Consider the following 22,303-nt stretch of genomic DNA (forward strand, 5'->3'; position numbering starts at 1 on the left):
TTTCTCTGTTGCCTTTAACATCCCACCTTTGCTTGATCATTCTAGGTATTTTTGGTTATGAAACACGTTTCTGTGTTGGAGGCATGTGAGAGCCTGAGATTTGCACACGCTATTAAAATAGAGATGATTTTCAATTCTAGTTTTGTTTTTTTTTTTTTTAATGTTTGTTTTTAGAGACAGCACAGCAAGCACAGCAGGGGAGGGGCAGAGAGAGGGAGAGAGAGAATCCCAAGCAGGCTTCTCACTATCACCGTAGAACCTGACATGGGGCTTGATCTCACAAACCATGAGATCATGAGTTGAGCTGACATCAATAGTCGGATGCTTAACTGACTGAGCCACCAGGGTGCCCCTCAATTTTGATTGAGATATCATTTTTACCAATAGTAATACTAAATATGAGCTATGATTAGGGTGAAAAAATGATACCCATATTAATGAAGTAATTAAACCATAGGTATTTAAGTTATTGCTCTGGATATACAATGCATTTTAATAAAAAATATATGTATTTGGAATGCTTTTATATATTTTTTTTAAAGTTTATTTTCAGAGAGAGGGAGGGAGAATGAATGAGCCGGGGAGGGGCAGAGAGAGAGAGAGAGGAACAAAGGATCCAAAAGCAGGCTCTGTACTGACAGCAGAGAACCCGATGCGGGGCTCAAACTCATGAGCTGTGAGATGACGACCTGAGCTGAAGCTGGATGTTTAACTGACTGAGCCACCTAGGCACCCTTGGAATACTTTTCAAATACTTTCAGAACAGTTTATAACTGCAGATAGAAATGTGATAATTTATAATTGTTCAGTAAGTAGATGAAATTTCCACAAGTTTCAAATCTATAGGAGTAAAATAAGATTTGAGGTTTGAATTTTGTTAATCAAAATTAGAGGAGGAAGAACTGTGTTTTATGTAATTTTCTGTCATTGCCCTCTACAGTTCTAATACAAACATGTATGAGTTCATTGACTTATGAAATTATTGTACTTGGTATACTTATATATGTGTAGGCTTGGTAAGAGAAATGGAAATAATGTGGTGAAATCATTTTTAACCTATTTTGTAAGGCCTTCTTAGTTTTATTGAGACAAGTAGCTTTTGGGGCACCTGGGTGGCTCAGTTGGTCAAATGTCTGACTCTTGATCCTCAGGGTTATGAGTTCAAGCCCTGTGTTGGGCTCCACGCTGGGCATGAAGCCTATTTAAAACAAACAAAAAAAAAAAATGAGTAAATTTTTGTGACACATTACTGGTTTAAAAATTATTTCTGTTTTAGGGGCACCTGGGTGGCTCAGTTGGTTAAGCATCCAACTGCAGGTGTGATCTGGCATACAGAGCCTGTTTGGGACTCTTCTCTCTGTCTCTCCCTCATGTGCATGTGTGCTCTCTCTCAAAAATAAATAAACTTTGGGGTGCCTGGGTGGCTCAAGTCGATTAAGCATCTGTCAGGTCATGATCTCATGGCTGGTGAGTTCAAGCTTTGGTGAGCTGACAGCTCTTAGCCTGGAGCCTACTTTTGATTCTGTGTCTCCCTCTCTCTCTGCCCCTCCCCTGCTCACGTTCTGTCTTTCTCCTTCAAAAATAAACACTAAAATAAATTTTTAAAAATAATAAATTAATAAACTTAGAGGCGCATGGGTGGCTCAGTTGGTTAAGCATCTGACTTCAGGTTGTGATCTCACGGTTCATGAGTTTGAGCTCAGAGAGAGTTCCACTTCTCTCTCTTTTTTTCTTTTTCTGGCCCTCATGGGATTCTCTCTTCTTCTTTCTCTGTACTTCGCTCACTTGTGGCCCCCCCCCCAATAAATGAATAAACTTAAAAAATAAAAACTATTTCTGTTTTACACATATATTTTAGTGATATTTTGTGAGCTTAAAAATCACATTTTTCGGGGCGCCTGGGTGGCGCAGTCGGTTAAGCGTCCGACTTCAGCCAGGTCACAATCTCGCGGTCTGTGAGTTCGAGCCCCGCGTCAGGCTCTGGGCTGATGGCTCAGAGCCTGGAGCCTGTTTCCGATTCTGTGTCTCCCTCTCTCTCTGCCCCTCCCCCGTTCATGCTCTGTCTCTCTCTGTCCCAAAAATAAATAAACGTTGAAAAAAAAAAATTAAAAAAAAAATCACATTTTTCAAGGTAATAGGACTATAGTTTTTAAATAAGTTACTAAAGTAGATACACTGTGAACTTCGATCTCAGCCACCAATTTATCAGAAGTGTGGCTTAATCTTTGTATCATCAATGTCTAGAATAGGACTTCACACATAGTAATATTTAATAAATTGTTGCTGAATGAAATAATTTTTAAAAGCAAACCCGTATGCTAAGGTATAGGACAGAAGATAGATCAGAGTATCTATATGTCAAAAGCTGGATTATCATTGGTATCTGATCAGGCTACTGTAGGTTACTCCCACCCATTCCCATATATGGTTTTGTAGTACCTCATAGAATATGACCTTTGTAGGAGGAATGTGCTTGCAATTATGATTATTATATTGGTGATATAATTATTTTATGGTTATATAATTATACTACTATAAAATTTGTGAAGAGAATTAAATACACCATATTCTGAATTGTTAAGAATGTAATGTGTAGGATTCCTTCAGATGGGTAATAATCAGAGTTTGTTATAAATTTTTAAAAACACCATATTAATATAATATAGCATGAAATGTATTTTATTTTTTTAATTAAAAATTTTTTTTTTATTTTGAGAGAGAGAGAGAGAGAAACAGAATGCAAGCAGGGAAGGGGCAGAGAGAGAGGGAGACATAGAATCCAAAGCAGGCTCCAAGCTCTGAGCTGTCAGCACAGAGCCCAATGCGGGGCTCGAACCCATGAACCGTGAGACCATGACCTGAGCTGAAGTCAGAGACTTAACCGACTGAGCCACCCAGGTGCCCCCTAATGTAAAGTATTTTAAATTAAGGCTAAGTCAGGATCCACTTAAGACACCAACATGGGCAGATTTCACTTGACCCTTAATATATTTGTGCCATCTTAATTGTTTTATTGTGATATATTAATATTTGTGGACACCAACTTTCCAATAAGAGGAAAAAATTAATGTGATGTTACTAAGAATTTAAATAATAGGAGACTTTATTTTTAGGAATTCTAGAAGAAGCTTGTATATAATTTGGGGCATAAATTTAAATATACTTAATACTTCTTACAAGTTGAAATATACCCAGTAACATGGCATTTCAACTTGAAAATTCTTTTTTAAAAAAATTATTATTGAAATATAACTGACATGCAGTGTTATGTTTCAGGTGTATGACATTGGTTCAGTTCTGTACATTACTCAGTGTTCACCGCAATTAAGTGTAGTTACCATCTGTCACAATTTCATTACAGTAGTACTATTTCCTATGCTGTAGTTTTCATCTCTATGATTTATTTATTTTGTAAGTGGAATTTTTTATCTCTTAACTCCCTTTATCTATTTCACCCATCCCCCCCCCACTTCCTCTGTGGCAACCAGAGAGCAACCATTTTGCTCTCTGTTTTTAAGAGTCTGTTTGTTTTTTATTTGTTCAGTTGCTTTTTAGATTTCACATATCAGTGAAATCATATGGCATTTGCCTTTCTCTGCGTGACATTTCATTTAGCATAATACTATCTAGGTCCATCTATGTTGTCACAGATGGCAAGATCTCATTCTTTTTTTATGGATGAGTAGTATTCGTGTGTGTGTGTGTGTGTGTATGTGTGTGTGTAAAACACATCTTTATCCATTTATCTATTGATGAACACTTGGTTTGTTTCCATATCTTGGCTATTTGTAAATAACGCTGTAATAAACATAGGGATGTATGTATGTTTTTGATGAGTGTTTTGTTTCTTGAGGTAAACGCCCAGTAGTGGAATTACTGGGTCTTATGGTATTTGTATTTTAATTTTTTGAGGAGCCTCCATATTATTTTCCACAGTGGTTGCACCAATTTACTGAACATTCTTAACATGTTTTCAAGAAAATGCGCTCTCAGAGTAGAACAGTTTTAAGAGGTTCAGAGGCCATTTATTTGTACCTGTAGTGTTGAAATTCCAGACAGAGGACTACTCTATGTTAGATGGCTTTCTGGGACTTCTACAGATTTCTGTAACTACTTCCGCAATAATGAATCCAGTGTCTTTACTATTAGTTTTCTTTCTTTCTTTCTTTCTTTCTTTCTTTCTTTCTTTCTTTCTTTCTTTCTTTCTTCTTCATTTGTGTGTGTGTGTTATTCCTTTCTTGTTTTGTTAAAAAATAATAATATAAGCATAACAAAAGATGTATAGAGGTTAATAAAACACTGTTATATTCACTCAGCTAAAGAAATAAAGATTACCAATGCAGTTGAAAGAGGATACGTCATTAGCATTTCTTCCCCTCCCCACCCCTCCACCCCCAACTACTATATCTAGTATTTATCACTTCTACACCAGAAATTATTTCTTGATGAAATCTCTAGCTCTGAGATTCACTCTCATGGTAATTATAAATATTTTTCCTTGTGTCATCAGTGGACATGAAGGACAGTGGCAAGGTTGCACTCAGTTTCACATACCATATTTCTATCAAATTGCCCATGTAACACTTTATCACGCACTAAGTTTTAACTTGTTTCAGCCAAGTCACTTGGCTCTTTTGTTTCTATTTGTAAATAGCTGTTAACTTTTCTTGCACTTAATTGGTTTTACTTCCACTGGGATGTTCTGTTGTATGGCCTATAGTTGATTGTTGCCTTCCCTACCTCCCAACTCTGAGTAACTGACAACTTGCTTCCTATTTCTTCAACCTAATCAGTAAATAAAACATTAAATGAGAGTCCCAAGTTTGATTTCCTCCTTCCTTCCTCTTCTCTCCTTCCTTTCTCCCTGTCTGTCCCTCTATTCATTTGTCTGTTTGTAATCTTAGTTTGGTTGCCTTCTTTGTATATTTTCAAACAACAAAAGCATCTCTGGACTTTTCCTTAGTAATTGTTTCTCTTAGTATCTCTTTATTTAAACCCCCAATTCTTACTATGCTTGGAATAGATATGCTACTATGTTATCTATTTTGTTTATGTTTTATTATTTTAAAAATATTTAACACTCTAGTACATTGTAGGTTTGTGATATATCAGATGTTCTCAATAAAGCATGACACATAAAAAATTAACTTTGGTTCTGTCTTTTCTCCATTTTGATATTGTACTATCCCTTCCCAATTTTTTGGCTCTATTTAGTGATAATGGTAATAATGTTGGCCCTCCTGGTAATTGAATAGGTAATTGAATGCCAGAAACGGTGAAGATTTTGATGTTTTACTGATTTAATCACTTAAGTCCTTTGAGACAAAAACCTTTGTTCTTAGTTGTTCTGATATTCTTATCGTTTTCTTTCTTTGCTTTCTGTCATTAGAGTCTTTGCTTTCTGTCACAGTTCTCTGCCTCTGCCTGAGTCACTTCCCCACCTGTCTGCCTCGGTCTTATTGTCATCTTCACAACCAGAATTTCCACATTTTTCAGAAATGCCCTGTGTGGTGATAAAGCCCCTATTGAGAAGTACTGGCTAGGGGAAATGACTTAGTTCATGTTTAGAGATGAAAGAAAAATATAATGTATAAGTAACCCTTATTTTTTTTTTTTACTCTGTTTTTAAGAGTGTCAGTTAAAGTATAATGGTCACTAATAGGTATATGAGATTATTCTTCTTATTTCTTATATTGTTAGGGCCATGAACACAAAACAGAACTTGTATGTATTATCTCCTGGGAAGTTTAGGAATGGAAGAGAATCAGAATGAAGAAGATCCCCTGCTTTATCTTCAGAGGTGTGCAAACAAACAGAATCTAGGCAGTGAGGAAGATCTGTTTCTCTGGTCTTCCAGAGCCCTGCCTGTTATAATTTCTGAAGTTACTTATATTTTTAACATGGTTAATTTTTATTCCAGGAAGTTAATCAGGGTCTTATTGTGTGCCTTTTTGTGAATATGGTATATTTCCTAAAAAGTCTATGTTAGGCTCTTTAGAAATAGCTAACAGCTATTGGTTGATAAAAGGCATGACATTTGTGGGTTCTGAACTTTGGGATGAACTTGGATGAACTTAGGGATCAGTGAACCCCCTGAAACTTCCTCCCACTCTGTTTGTGTATGTGTTGTGTTGCACATATGAAGTATTCTGAGAGTCTGTTGCTTTCATCAGGATCCCAGAGATTTGTAATCTGTGCCCCCCACCCCTTACCCCAACTCCACATACACAAAAAGTTTAAGAATCACTACTAGGGGAAAATTGATAACATTGAACACTAAAATAGTGATTATATGTTGCTAGAAATACCGGTAGCTCTAGTATCTGTCACTTGATACAAGCCCTCTGCTCTGGTTTAGAATGCAGACAAGATAAAGTTATTTCTATTTTAAGCATATAAGGGTCTAAGAATTTGGAATGTGAAGATAAAATAACAGGAAAATCAAGTAGTCATTAAGACAGTTACTAATAAAATTCATATTTTGCTCACTGTATAATTTTCTTCTATGTTTGAATATGCTTGTGACTTAATAGAAAAGAACAATTGTGACTGAAAGCTCTTTCCATATTATAAAATGTGAGGATTACTTTGATTTCTGACTGGAACTGTTTGTATTTCCAGTACTTTTTTTTCTTTTTGCCTGAAACTTTTTATATAACTAGCATTTTTTTTATTAGGAAAGGGGTCGAATTTTGGGTTTGGATATGGGGGATTGTTAATCTAGCTATGGAAATTGAAGCACATTTTTTTTTTTAATCCTTAAAAATATTTATTGATTAGCTAGGATGTGGCAGACATGGTGCTAGGGACACAGCTGTGAACAGATACTTCATCTGCTTTTAGAGAGTTTAACTTATTGTGAAGCAGGGAAGACAAAGTAAGGTACGATAAGTAAGGATGTGATAGAAACAGGTATGGGTACTGTGGATCACCTCACAGGAGCACTCGGGCAATGATTGTAAATGGTGTTGTGTTTTTAACTTTGGTGTCTACCTGGTCATTGTGAATCCACAGAACTATGATTGATTTTTTTTGAAATATGACTGATTTTTTTAAATATGAAGTTTATTGTCAAATTGGTTTCCATACAACACCCAGTGCTCATCCCAATAGGTGCCCTCCTCAATGCCCATCACCCACTTTCCCCTCCCTCCCACTCCTCCATCAACCCTCAGTTTATTCTCAGTTTTTAAGAGTCTCTCATGGTTTGGCTCCCTCCCTCTCGCTCTCTTTTTTTTTTTTCTTTCCCCTCCCCCATGGTCTTCTGTTAAGTTTCTCAGGATCCACATAAGAGTGAAAACATATGGTGTCTGTCTTTCTCTGTATGACTTATTTCACTTAGCATAACACTCTCCAGTTCCATCCATGTTGCTACAAAAGGCCATGAAATATGACTGATTTTTGAGTGTTCTTGTAACCTGTAATATTGCTGAACTATTTTATTGTGGAAGTTTCTGGTAAATTTCATGGGATTTTTTTTTTTTTTAATGTAGATGACCATTTTATCTGTTAATAGGAACATTTTGGTTCATCCTTTCCAATCTGCATGCCCTTTTATTGTCTTATTGAAGTGGTTAGAATGCCCAATACTGTGTTAAATAACATTGCTGAAAGCATATGTCCTTATCCTGATCCTGATCTTAGGTGAAAGCATTTAGTCATTCAGTTACATATGCTAGTTGTAAGTATTTGTAGAATCTCTCTATCAAGTTCAGGAAGTTCTCTATTCCATATTTTTAATTATAAATGCCTGTTGAATTTTGTCAAATGCCTTTTCTGCATCAGCTGGTAGGATTATGTGATTTTTCATCTTTATTCTTTTGACATGGGGATTATATTGATGGATTTTTGAATATTGAACCAGTCTTCCATACAAGAATAAACCCTACTGGGTTATAATGTATAATTTTCTTCATTGCTGGATTCAGTTTGGCTTTTTTTTTTATGATTCTTTACATCTAAATTTATGGGAGAATTTTCTGTAAAGGATTGTCTAATAGTTACATTAGTTATATTACGTGAGTTTGGGTGGTTTATCCTTTTCAAGGAGTTGGTTGATTTCATCTAAGTTGTTGATTCAGATTGTAGATTTGATTTTAGTGTTTTCTTATTGTTTTTTTAATGGCTTAATATTTATAGTCACACTTGCTATTTTATTCCAGATATCGTACATTGTGTCTTTTTGACCTTTGTTAGTCTTGCTGGAGGTTTATCGATTTCATTGATCTTTTCAATTAACTTTTGTTTCATTGATTTTTTTTTCCCTCTGTCATTTTTAATATCATTGGTTTCTGCTCTTATTTTTTACTGTTTCCTTCTTTAACCTGCTTTTGGTATATTTTGTTCTTTTTTATTCTTTGAGGTGCAAGTTTGGCTACATCCCACACATTTTGTTACTTTATATTTTCATTTTTATTCAGCTTTGTGTATTTTAAAAATTTCTTTGAAGACTTCTCTTTTGAACTATAGATTACTTAGAAGTGTGTTTTTAGTTTCTGAGTGCTTAAAATTTTTCTTTCTGTTGACTAGCTTGATTCTTTTATGTGAACGTGCTTTTTATGTTTAAATTCTTTTAAATTTATTTAAGGTTTTTTTTTTAACTTTTTTTAAATGTTTATTTATTTTAGAGAGAGAGAGAGTGAACAGGGGAGGGGAAGAGAGAGAGAAAAGAGAGAATCCCAAGCAGACTCTGTGCTGTCAGTACAGAGCCCGATGGAACACTCAAACTCATGAACCATGAGATTATGACCTGATCCAAAATCAAGAGCTGGATGCTCAACTGACTGAGCCACACAGGCACCCCTGTTTAGGTTTGTGTTATGACCCAGGTTCTGTTCTATTCTGGTGACTATTCTATGAGCACTTGAAAAGAATGTATTTTGTTCTTGTTAGATGGAGTAGTCTGTAAATGTTAATTAAATCTTGTTGATGGTGGTGTTTGGTTCTTCTGTCTTCTTGCTGGTTTTCAATCTTGTAGTTCTGTTTTGCTGAGAGGGGAGAGTTGAAATCCTCAGTTATAATTGTATATTTTTTCTGTTTTTCCTCTGGATTCTATCAGCTTTTGTTTCTTTTATTTTAAAGCTCTGTTGTTTCCACATTTAACATTACTATGCCTTATTGGTGGATAGATCGTTTTATTGTTTTGTAAGGACTCTCTTCTAAAATTCCCTGATAATTTTCTTCACTTTGAAGTCTGCTTCTCCTGGTATTAATATAGCCACTGTTGCTCTTATTTTTGATAAGAGCATGGCATCCTTTTCATTCAGTCTACTTATGCCTTGATATTCAAAGTTAGGGTCTTATAAATAGCCTCTAGCCAGGTCATACTTGTTAATCCATTATGCCAATCTCTCTTTTTGGAATTTTGTATGTAGGCCCTTTACACTTAAAATTAATTACTGACATATGTAAGAGCATAAGTCTGCTACATCACTATTAGTTTTCTGTTTGTTCCTTCTGTTTCTTCCTCCTCTGTTTCCCTTTTGTTGCCTACATGTGGGCTACCTGAACATTTTTTAGAATCCATTTTTATTTATAAGGTTTTGGAGCATATCACCAGTTATTCGTTAAAGTAGTTCCTTTGGGTATTACGACGTGCATGTGTAACTTTTTTTGGATACTGTTGGTATTGGCATTTTACAACTTTGAGTGAAATGTGGAAATTATACTTCTACTTAGGTCCCTTTCCCCATTTTAAAGTTAAAATTATCTTGTTTACTATACATTGAGCACATCAGATGATCATAAAAATTCATAAGGAAAATGATATTCTATTACATTTAGCCCTATTTTTATTCATTTTGTCTTTCTTTTTAAAGTTATAAACCTCTTGCAGTTACCATTTTCTTCTAGTTTGAGAACTTCTTTTAGCCATTCTTTATGATTAAGACTGCTGCTGACAATTTTTCTTAGTTGTCTTTGTCTGAGAATGTCTTTGTTTCCCTTTAATTCCTGATGGATATTTTCACTGGGTATAGAATTTGAGGTTGACAGTTCTTTCAGCATTTGAAATATTATACTGCTTTCTTCTGGCATCTATGGTTTCTGTTAAGAAATGCATCATTTCTCTCTAGCTGCTTTCAGAACTCAAGCTGCTTGGTTTTTTGTAGTTTTCATAAGTCTGATTTGATATATCTTGGCTTTTTTTAGATGACCATAGGGTTATCCTTTCTGGGACTTGCTCAGTTTCTTGAATCTGTGGATTTATGCCTTTTGGCAAATTTTGGAAGTTAGCCATTTTGCCTCCAATTTAAATTTAAAAACTTTTTAAATGTTTTATTCTTGAGAGAGAGAGAGACAGAGCATGAGCGAGGGGAGGGGCAGAGAGAGAGAGGGACACAGAATCCGAAGTAGACTCCAGGCTCTGAGCTGTCAACAGAGAGCCCGACGTGGGGCTCAAACTCACGAGCCATGAGCTCATGACCTGAGCCAAAGTCAGACGCTCAACCCACTGAACCACCCAGGCGCCCCTCCTCCAATTTTTTTCGGACACATACTCTTTCTCTTCTCCTTTTGGGACTCCTGTAACACAAACGTTAGATTTTTGTGGTTTATTTATTTTTTCAATCTATTTCCTTTCTGTTGTTCTGTTGTTCATATTGGTTAAGTTCTACTCATCTGTCTTCAAGTTTAATGAGTCTTTACTCTGTTATCTTCAATCCAGAATTGAGCCCATCCAGTGAGCTTTTTATTTTATTTTATTTTGATTTTTTTTAACATTCATTTTTGAGAGAGCAACAGAGTGTGAGTGGGGGAGAGGCAGAGAGACAGAGAGACAGAGAGAGAGAGACACCTCATCTGAAGCAGGCTCCAGGCCCTGAGCTGTCAGCACAGAGCCCAGCACCAGGCTCAAACTCAGGAACTGTGATATCGTGACCTGAGCTGAAGTTGGACGCTTAACTGACTGAGCCACCCAGATGCCCCAAGTGAGCTCTTTATTTTAATTGTTTTTTAATTTTATAATTTTCTGTATTCTTTTTCCTATCTTTTATTATTTGCTGAGGTTTTCTATTCATTGTTTTCAGTTTTTCAAAAAAAATTTTTGGTTAAAGCATTCTTAATGATGATTTCTTTAAAATCCTGTAATTTCATTTCAACATGTGATTTATCTTAGTTTGGGGTGTATATTGACTATCTTTTGCCATTCAGTTTATCACTTTCCTGGTTCTTTGGTGAGTGATTTTTTTTTTTTTTTTATTGTTATCCTGGACATTTTGACTATTATATTGAGTCCCTGTATCTAAATCTTCTATTTTAGCAAGCACTTACTGTTTAGGTTTAGCACACAGATTCTGGCCTACTTTTGTGGGCTTTGGTTCCAATGATAATTTACTTTCCAAAGCCCTCACAGTATTATTCTTGTGTGCTTTGTGTACCACTTGAAAGCTATTCCAAAAAGTTGGGTTTTATGGTATACTTTGGTTCTCAAACCTTTTTGCATATGAATTCTGGTCAGCTTGATGTGTGAATTGGTTCTGCCAAGTTCTGGTTCTGTGCAGGACTTCTTAGGCAGGTTTAGTGAGTTCTTTTATCCAGCTCTCTCCTCCAGGGTCATCTGTCTTTTACTCCATTCTCTTCTTGGGGTAGTGAGGAGGACTGTCTGTTCCTGCTAGATACGAGTGGAATTGGCATGGTCCCCACTTGGTCTTCATTGACGGCACACCATTGGAGGAGACAGTTGCTGTCTCAGACTACCTGCTACTGCTCAATGAGGGGTAAAGCCCAGAATCTCTTTCCTTGTATGATGACACCATACAAGTGGGAGATGGGAGTTTCACCTTGTTTTATCTTCTACCACTGGACGTGGGAGCAGGTCTCTGCTGAGGGAAGGGAGCATCATCCTGATTTGCCTACTCTTGTTGAGTTAAAGTATGTATTCTGTGCTTAGTCTCTACTTGGGCTGCCTTGTCAGGGAAGGAAAGCTACATACCAGGCTACCTCAGGCTCTGGAGAAGGAGACGACACTCCCTACTTGGTCTCTGTTGATGCCTCCCCCTTGATGGGTAAGAGGAGCCCCATTCTGGGCCCTGGTGCTGTCAAAGAGCAGAAGTTCAGTATACTCACTTCAGCTTTACTGGCTGAGAAGGAGAGCACTGCCTCAGAGAGCTTGGTGTCTGCCATTCTACTCTGGACTGTCTGCTGCTACCAGTTAAGTCCAGGCTCCTCCAGACGGTGCTTGGTCGAATAGGGTGGGTGTTGTCAAAAAGGTTTCTGTCCTGGGTTGCCTGGGTGGCTCAGTCGGTTGAGGGTCTAACTTCATCTTAGGTCATGATCTCATGGTTTGTGAGTTCGACCCCACATCAGGCTCTGTGCTGAAAGCTCAGAGCCTGGAGTTTCCTTTGGATTCTCTGTGTCCCTCTCTCTCTGCTCCTCCCCCCCACTCGCACACTGTCTGTCTGTCTGTCTCTCTCAAAAATAAATGTTTTAAATTTTTTTTTAAAAAAAGATTTCTGTCCTGCTGAGCTGTTCCCTTTCACCATTCTTCTAGAGAGAGAGCAGACTCTTCTTGAGAGTCTTCTTTTCTTTTTTTTTTTTTTTTAAATTTTTTTTTTCAACGTTTATTTATTTTTGGGACAGAGAGAGACAGAGCATGAACGGGGGAGGAGCAGAGAGAGAGGGAGACACAGAATCGGAAACAGGCTCCAGGCTCCGAGCCATCAGCCCAGAGCCTGACGCGGGGCTCGAACTCCCGGACTGCGAGATCGTGACCTGGCTGAAGTCGGACGCTTAACCGACTGCGCCACCCAGGCGCCCCTCTTTTTTTTTTTAATTAATTAATTTATTTTGAGAGAGACAGCATGAGCAGGGGAGGGGCAGAGAGGGAGAGGGAGAGAGAATCCCAAGCAGGCTTTGCACTGGTCAGCATAGTGCCCAATGCGGGGCTTGATCCCATGAACCATGAGGTCATGACCCGAGCTGAAATCAAGAGTTGAATGGTTAACCAACTGAGCCATTCAGATGTCCCCACCACCCCCCACCTTTTTTTTTTTTAACTTTGGCTTTGGAGGTTCTTGTCTGATACCCAGGTGGATAATTCTGTAATAAAAATAAAACCCAGAGAATTTACCACCTTGTGTTCCTCAAGACCTGAAGTTTCTAACTGGTTTTCCTTTTTTTCACCTCTCAGAGTCTTAGAATTGTCTGCTGTTTTATTACCAGAGTGTTTAGTTGTAGTTAGTTATCAGGCAGGAGTAGAAAGAAATGAGCCTGTTCAATCTTGTCCAGAACCAGAAATTTGACAAGTCTGATTTTTGTTTTAGTTTCTCAAGCAGGGGTGCTTCTTTCTTTCACCTTATTTGGGTAACTCTTAATCATCTCTTGGGTCTCAGAATAAAATATACTTCCTCAGAGAGTCTTAGAGAGGCTTTCCTCAATGTTTTAATCAAATTATAGGTGGGTTTTTCATTGTTCTATCTTGTTTTTTCATTGCAGTTATCACAGTTTTTAATTGTGGTTTACTTGTTGAATGTGTGTCTTTTCTCTAGATGTAAGCTTTTTGATTGTAAGGATCCTGTCTTTTCTTTGAGAAAAAATGCTTATTGGGGCACCTGGGTGGCTCAGTCGGTTAAGCGTCTGACTTCAGCTCAGGTCATGATCTTGCAGTCCATAGGTTTGAGCCCTACGTCAGGCTCTGTGCTGACAGCTCAGAGCCTGGAGCCTGTTTGGATTCTGCGTGTGTGTGTCTCTCTCTCCCCCTCCCCTGCTCACGTTCTGTCTCCCTCTCTCTCTCAAAATGTTAAATAACGTTAAAATAAAATAAACGTTAAAAAATGAAAAGGAAAAATACTTACCATTTTTTAGAACAGTTTTAAATTTATAGAAAAACTGAGAAGACAATAGGAAGTTCTACATACCCCAGACTCACTTCCCCGTTTTTAACATTGTATGTAAATATGGTACATTTGTTACAGTTAATGAATCTTGTTAGGAATTAAAGTCCATACTTTACTCAGATTTCTTTAGTTCTCATTTTTTTCTGTTCCAGCATCCCATCTGGATGCCACATTACATTTGGTTGCCACTTCTCCTTAGGCTCTCCTTGGCTGTTTTAGTTTCTTAGACTTTGCTTTTTTTTCTTTTTCTTCCTTTTAAAATGATCTCAACAGTTTTGAGGAGTGCCAGTCAGGTATTTTATAGATGCTCCTCTATTAGAATTTGGTGTTTTTCATTATTAGACTAGAGTTGTGGGTTTTTGAAAGGTAAATTACAGTGTTAAAGTACCATTTTACATAATACCAGCATGACTTATCACTGTTGATGTTGACCTTGATCACCCAGCTGAGGTAGTGTTTGTCAGGTTTCTCCTGACTATAAAGTTATTTTTTTTCCCTCCTCCTTTTCATACTGTACTCTTTGGAAGGAAGTCACTATGCACAGCTGACATAAGGAGTAAGGGGGTTAGGCTCCTCTTCTTTGATGGCAGTGTGTGTGTGTGTGTGTGTGTGTGTTGTGTGTGTGTGTAAATTATGTTGAATTCTTATATACAGGAGGTTTCTCTCCTTTACCATTAATTTATTTGGTTATTTATTTATACCAGTATGGACTCATAGATATTTATTTTATACTTTGGATTATAATCCAGTACTACCTTATTTTGTTGCTAAAATTGTTCTAGTTTTGCCAGTGGGGGTTCTTCAAGCTGGCTTTTGTGTCCCTTTGACATAGCTTCATCAATGGCTATGATTTTTGTTTTGAGTATTTCTGTACTTTCTTGCACTACAAGATGCTCCAGGCTCATTTTGAATCTTTTCTACTCCTAGAATCAGCCGTTTCTCCAAGAAGTCCTGTTTCTTTTTTTGGAAACTAGTATTAGAAACCAGGATCTGGGCACTAGGTGTATCATTAAGGAGTAAGGTCATGATTATAAAGTATCATTTAGGAGATCGGAGATCTGAGAAAGGAACACAGGCTGTTACAAGAGAATCAAAGTATATTACACATACATATGAAACAACCTCACTGAAAGGAGTGGTGGGGAAAGGTGTTAACCTAGGTAACCTTGAAAATGGAAAGAATCTGCAATACTAAAAGCCAAAGGAAGTACATGTAAGCACTGTACTGTAGTTGATAAAGTTGTTTCCATAGGGATATGGGTGGACAGTTCTGATCCTGCTGTAAATGTATGCTGGAATTGAATAATTAAAGTGGATGGCCAGTAGTAGGAGCCAGATTTCTTAGTGGAAGAGAATTTACAGATGAACAAGGGAGGGAGACTAGAATGAGGCATATAGCTTATGGATTAGAGTTGGAGGGGTCATTATATAGTTCTAATACAATACAGATACCCTTTTTTTGTCCCACCACTGTGTATTCAGTATGTAGCACAGCATCTAGCATACATAATAGGTATTCAGTAAATATTTGTGAGATGAATGAATTAGTCATGTTTGGCCAGGATATGGAACACTATGGTTTAGCTTAGTCAGATGTCCATCCTTAGATCATTCAGCCATGGCCAGGGATTATGGAATCACATTAAAAACATTGACACCTTCTCTAGAGTCACATGGTTTGAGTGAGATAAGAAACATTTCCCAAAAGCTCAAGGAAGAAGAGTATGCAAAATGAGACCAAAAATAAAAATGACTAACAGCATCCTTTGGAACAGAGGCAGAAATCTGACCCATTAGGTTCAGTTTCATGGTATAAAATGAGGTTAAAGTAGTAGTGTACACAAATATTTAATAAGGAATATTGATCTTGATATTGAAAACATATATACATCTGGATTTGCAGTTGTCATTACTAAATTAGATTAAACTTCATGTTTCAAAGCAGGAAGCCAGATGTATTATTTATGACTCTGATTTGTGATAAGAGAAATCGTAAGTCAAACCAAATTCAAGCAAAAGAGGAATTGGTTAGCACTATGACTAAAAAGTTTAGGGGTATGGGAGTATGTTTAAACATGATTGGATTTAGATGCTCAGCCTGTGTTCTCCATGGTTTTTTTCTCTTTAATTTTCATCTTTACTTTTTTCTGGGTTAGCTTTGTTTTCTGCTGGCTATGATAAGAAAAACTTTTTTGGGGGATGGCTGATGAGATCTCCAAGGCTCAGGCCGTCTGGCCTGGTAGCAAGATGCTCTTTGAGATCATTCACAAGGAAATCCCAGCCAATATGACACTGGTCATATTTGAGGATGACCAGTGTCTTGCTTTCCGTGACATTTCCCGTGAAGCATCAACGCATTTTCTGGTGATACCCAAGAAACTTATATCCCAGATTTCTGTAGCAGATGATGATGAAAGTCTTCTCAGACATTTAATGATTGTTGGGAAGAAATGTGCTGCTGATCTGGGCCTGAAGAAAGATTACTGAATGGTGGCAAATGAAGGTTTAGATGGGGGACAGACAGCCTGTCTATCATGATGAATTGGCCTCCTGGTTAAGCATGTTTTAGGGATAATTTTCCCTTCTCTAGGCAATGATCAATGTTTGCAAGTTCCGATATGTTAAATGGTATACTTATTTTTGCCTGTGTATGGAGAGATTGAGGAAATAATTTTTAAAACCCATGCATTATAATAAAAAACAATGTTGCATGATTTACAGTAAAAAAAAAAAAAAAAAAGAATGCACTTCTCTTTGTCAATAGCTTTAATAGCTTTTTTTTATTGTCTTTGCAACTGGTGTTCTCTGGAGAAGGACTTTCTTATCAATCCCTGAAAAGGACCTCTGAATAGGACTACTTCAATCCATGACTAATCCTAAATCAATCACTGAATCGAAGGATTGGGTACTCTGACCTACATGCAGTTTATGGTTAGTTTTATGACAGGAATGGTGAGGAAGTAAGGTGGATTTTTTTAAGCAAATCTGTTTTGAAAGGTGATGATTTTGTTTTTTTTGAAAGAAGAGGATTGTTGTCTCTATCTACATCCTTCTCAAAGTGTGGAGGTGGGGAGCAGGGGGCATAAGGTGGGAAAGAAAAGGAAAAACAATTTTTAACATATTGACAATGTTATTGACATCCCCATCACCCACATTAGATTGTTATACTTTTTATCTCTTGGAAGTCACAAGTAATTAATAATTATTGTTATTGAAGAGACTTCTTAAAGCGATCATTATTTCTTGCCTTCATTACTACAGTAGCTTCAATTACATATTTATTATAGTGTCACAAACTTTCAAGATTCTCTGCGTATACTAGGTGTTTTTTTTCTGGTCTTGCATGTGCTCAGTTATGCAGCTGTATTCAGCTGGTGGCTAACCTGGACTGGAATGCCTCAGTCACATGTCTGGTGTCTCAGCTGGAATGGTTGGAACAGCTGGAGTGCTTTGGTTCTCTTCCACATGGCGTCTGTCCACATGGTCACTTTCATCTTCCAGGGCCTCTCTCTCTCTCTCTAGCAGAGTAGTCTGGACTTCTGTAAATAGTATTTGAGGTTTCTTTTTTTTTTAATTTTTTTTTTCAACGTTTTTTATTTATTTTTGGGACAGAGAGAGACAGAGCATGAACGGGGGAGGGGCAGAGAGAGAGGGAGACACAGAATCGGAAACAGGCTCCAGGCTCCGAGCCATCAGCCCAGAGCCCGACGCGGGGCTCGAACTCACGGACCGCGAGATCGTGACCTGGCTGAAGTCGGACGCTTAACCGACTGCGCCACCCAGGCGCCCCAGTATTTGAGGTTTCAAGAGTGAAAACACAAGTTATGAGACCTCTTGTGTCCCCTTCCTCATCATCACAATGTCACTTCCATCACATTGTCAGAATAAGTCAAAAGACTGGTGTTGAATCACTGTGAAAGGGGGACTGACTACAAGACAGTGTAAATGCAGGAAGGCAGGATTCATTTGAGACCATTTTGCAGTGGTCTACCAGAGCTTCATAGAGCGTATAGCTTCCCTGCTTTTCCCTGCTTCCCCCAATCCTCAAATCTACTCTTAACGCAGGAGGTCATAGCATATCACTTATTTGCCTAAGCCAAAAGCCAAAGTCTTTGTATTGCTTACAGGACCCTAATGATCCTTGGTCAGATAGGGATTTATATTATATCTAAAACAAATCCAAAGTAGGCAGGGTAGGACTTGTGTAGCAGTTTTAGTAAAGCCGGCAGGATCCCAGGACCTCTCTCTGCTTTGCCATCTTTAGTTTGTTGGGTTTTGTCCTATTTGTCCCGTATTGTCACATGAAGATGGCTCCTGCACCTTCAGGCTTTGGGTCTGCAGTCTAAGCAAAATGAGAGAGAGGTTCACCCAAATCCTGGGCTGGCTTCTCATTGACAAAAATTGTCATATGGCTACTTCTAGCAGCTAGAAAGTCTAATGAAGTGACAATTTTATCTGTGTACTTTGTTGCATTTAGCAGAGTGGGAATTTTCTCAGTAAGGATAAAGGGAGGATGGATATTATGTAGGCATCCAGTACTATCTGCTTCAGTGCTGTGTGCCAGGAACTGCATTGTTACTATGAAAGCATACTTCTTAGTCTTAGGCATATCTATTATGAGACTTAGAAATGATACAGTCAAGGTAGTTGCAATAATTGCATTTTCATGTGAGGAAATTGAAGCTTTAACATGGTTGCAGTATCAGAATTTGTACATCACCAGATTGACTCCAAATACTTAGTTCTTGCCATCATACTATATTCCAGCTGAGCTTTCTGTTAAACACATGCACGCGCGCGCGCGCACACACACACACACACACACACACACACACACACACACAACCCCTATGGCCTATTACATTTGTGTAAAGCTATGTTGCTTCTTCAGAGTATGTTTTTCATGTCTGTTTACCTTAATAAATTGAATATCTGAAAGAAAAGTAGACTGTGCTATTTTCCATTGCCTAGCATTCAGTGAACATTTTGAATAAATGTAGTTTTTTTAAAAACTGGAAGATAGGAAAGTCAAACATCATTTTGCAGATGAGCAAACAGGAACAGCGAGATGGGATAACCTGCTTGGGGTTGCATATAGCTAGTGACAGAGAGCTGGTGTTAGAACTGGTTTCTTGCTTCTGGTTGAGAGTATTCTCCCCTGAGACACAGATTGGATTAGGATGAAATTAGAGATGAGAAGTATGGCCTGCCACTATTCCTGATTTAAGGCACCTAATATCCATTAATTAATGCAAATTAGATCAAGGTGTAGTTCAAATATAAGGAAATAGATACTCCTAAGATCTCTAAGAAGGCAGTATGGAGTAAAAGAGCACCAAATTAGGAATCACAAGACTGGCATTGTGAACCCAGCCAGGTCACTGACTTTTCTTTGTGACCTTAGGCAAATTACTTAGCTGCTTTGAACCTGCTTTCCTCAAAACTAAAAGGAAATTAGGCTACTTGATCTTTGAAGTTCCTTCTAGCTAAAACATTGTATGAGCCGTTGTACCCAGTGACTTTTTATGGGTGCTCTAGCATTTCTTGGCATCTATCAGGTCAGACTGTTTTATATTTCTATAGTGTAGGGAAAGTAACAGCTTTTTCACTTCTTCTCTGGGAACTTGGCCAGTGAGGAGTAAACATCCTTTCCTGTCTCTCCCTAAATGAAGTATTTGATCATAAGTGACAGACTTTTTCATTTTGTTCTTTGAATCTGATCTGGTTCTATTTTAAGTTTTCTTAACTTTACTGGAAGTTTGTTAAAACGTAGTAAATTGAAAATATCAGGGTGCCCGGGCAGCTCAGTAGGTTGAGTGCAGGTCATGATCTCTGTTTTGAGTTCGAGCCCCACATTGGTCTGTGCACTGTCAGCGCAGAAACTGTCTCTTTGTACCTCTCCCGCATGCACATGCACACTCTCTTTCTCAAAAATAAATAAACATTAGAAAAGAAAGGAAAATACCAATTTATGTTTTAGTCTACAGATCAAAATTTTATTTTATGAAGTAAAAATAGTTGTATTTATTAAATACATATTAACACATCTGTGTATTTGAAATACTTTATTTACACATGGTATGGTCTAGAGTGGAATGTGTAGTCTTACCCTTTACAGTAGAATTTTACTGACTCAAAATAACCTAGTTAAATAGCAAATATACTGTAGACTATACAATACTGGTGGTATTTGTCTCTCTCTGTCTCTCAATAATAAATAAACGTTAAAAAAAGATAAAAGCTCAAAATCTTATAGAAGTTTGATGGGTTGGGGGGGACCTTTGTTGTCACTAAGGAAAAGACGTCTGTTGCTCTAATTGTCATTCATTTGTTGATAAAACGCCTTTTCTCTGTTTACTTTTCATTCAGTTATCTTCATGCAGTACTTCTTCCTCATTTTCCATATTCTCATTTTGGAGCTCTTACTAGATGGATCTTGGATCTTCTCATTTTTATCTTCCATGCTTTTTTAATTTCTCATATCTGTGTGTGATGAATCAGAAATTTCCTAAGTTTTCTGTCTGCCAGTATACTAACTCATTATCTTGGTTCAATCCGCTATTTATGTATCTACTGAGATTTTAATTTATTTTGATTCCTTTGAAATCCATGTAATTTTTACTTTTCATTTCCTACTCAATGAGGTCTCTATTATTTCCTTTATGTAGCCACTTGAAACCTGCTTACCTAAAAATAATTTCGATTGTTCTATAAATCCTGAGGGTATTAATTTCACTGATAGTTTCCTTGTGTTTGGATTTGATTCATCTGTTTGAATGACTGCATTAAGGATATGGATGATATAAAATATAAAGTAGGTAGAATTAACCATGAAACACATGAAATATTTTTTTAACAAGTATTTTGTGATGGTGAATTTAGATTGATAGTAACATAAATAGGGCATGAAAAAGAAAGACAATGGCAAAATAATATAAACAGCAAAGTGTTAGATTAATTTGACTAGCATGGAGTGGCTAGCTTATGATTTCAGTGATAAAAGATATGAGAATTATGAGGTTTCTTTCATGTATAGATTGGTGGAGCATCAAGAGTACTTTTACGAGTTTAATTTTATGCTTAAGATTAGTTCATTTTTTTCCTTTTAAAAATCTTTTATCTGCATACTTTCTGAGTATATTAATGAATTTTTAAGAGAGTTTGTGATTAGAGGTTGCATCTAACTGTGTTTTGAAAAGATGAAAAAAAGATATCTTGTTTAATTTTGGGGTAAGCATGAAATTTTACAGAGTAGAAAACAGTTATGAATGGAGGATGAAAGTGGTAAGCTTGTAAACGTAAATTAATATAATGTAGATAGTGGAGACAGTTATCACTGCCTATAGAAGAACCTACTGAGACAAAGATTATCACTGAAGATTTTCACTGGTTAAATATTTATTTTCTGAGGCTAATTTATTTTACTTGTGTCAGGAATATTATTTCATCGCCTAGTACTGATTCTGACATTTATGATATAATTATTTTATTATTTTTTTTAGGATAGGGACATAATTTAATAGATAAAATATCTCACATGTTCCAAATGCAAGAAAATTCTATTTTTCAGGAAATTTCACAGTGTATTGCAACTAAAATTTTTAGGAAAGTAGTAATAGAAAGTACTATAACCTTTCTTATCTACTGTCAGAAGACTTTTGGTTATCTTAAATTATTGATTATATTGTAGACATCTCTTACACTCCTTTTCAAAAAATATTTAAGCCATGTCACAACAAAAGATGGGAGTGAAATATGGTTACTAAAAATTTAGTCCTATGCAAAAAGGAAGAGGAAACAAACATGCTAACCACATATGGTCTGTATCGAATTTTAGCTAATGTAGTTGCTGTGGTTGAATATCAATTTTGCCTTTGAGTTTCCTGGAGTATAAGTAGTTCTCCTTATCAGAAGGAGGAAAGCCTGAGTTCCTCAGCAGTGACAGATTTTCCTGACTTCTATAAGAAAAATATTAAATAATGGACAAATCATTAAGAAAACAAAACAGAACTACTCTGCCAGGTTTAAGCCTGCCTTCAAATTGATCATAGCCTTTGGAGTGGTGAGGAGAGGCATTTAATCTAAATTCTAAGAGGGTATAGGCAGGAAATTCTTTTCCATGAAGAATTGTGATCTACTTTGATAGAAAGTAAAAGTTAGCAGAGAAAGGACTAGGAAGAAATGGTTGATTTCTGCAGGAAAGGTGATACTTTCCAAAGGTGCAGCATGCATTAGTAGCTGAGCCAAGATAGTTTGTGTCCAGCAGTAAATTCTGTAGTTTGATAGAATTGGAATTTAGGGAGAAAATTGAAAAGAAATGAGTTGAAGTAGGCAAAAGGCCTTCAAGGATTCACATCAAATATTAATGCCATTTTCGTGTAACAGTATTTTTTAACAGCCTTTATATTTTACTACCACAGTTCCCAAACTGTGCAACAAGGCTCTCTGGGGTGCCTCAGCAGACTCTCAGT

The 22,303-nt window shown here is 37.0% G+C and overlaps 1 protein-coding gene across 4 annotated transcripts in view; it reads left to right on the forward strand.

The window, feature by feature from the left end:
• PKN2 (protein kinase N2) overlaps positions 1-22,303 on the forward strand; it is a 130,709-nt gene that overhangs the window by 22,283 nt on the left and 86,123 nt on the right. The window contains exon 1 of one of the 4 annotated variants that reach the window (XM_030324230.1): positions 21,038-21,062. The exons of the other annotated variants lie outside the window; for them this stretch is intronic. The gene's annotated coding sequence lies outside the window, so the exon portion shown is untranslated. Of the gene's footprint in view, positions 1-21,037; positions 21,063-22,303 lie in introns of those variants that run through there. 4 annotated transcript variants of the gene reach the window in all.

The sequence above is a fragment of the Lynx canadensis genome, chromosome C1, assembly GCF_007474595.2.
Source record: "Lynx canadensis isolate LIC74 chromosome C1, mLynCan4.pri.v2, whole genome shotgun sequence".
In the NCBI taxonomy this organism is placed as follows: Eukaryota; Metazoa; Chordata; class Mammalia; order Carnivora; family Felidae; genus Lynx; species Lynx canadensis.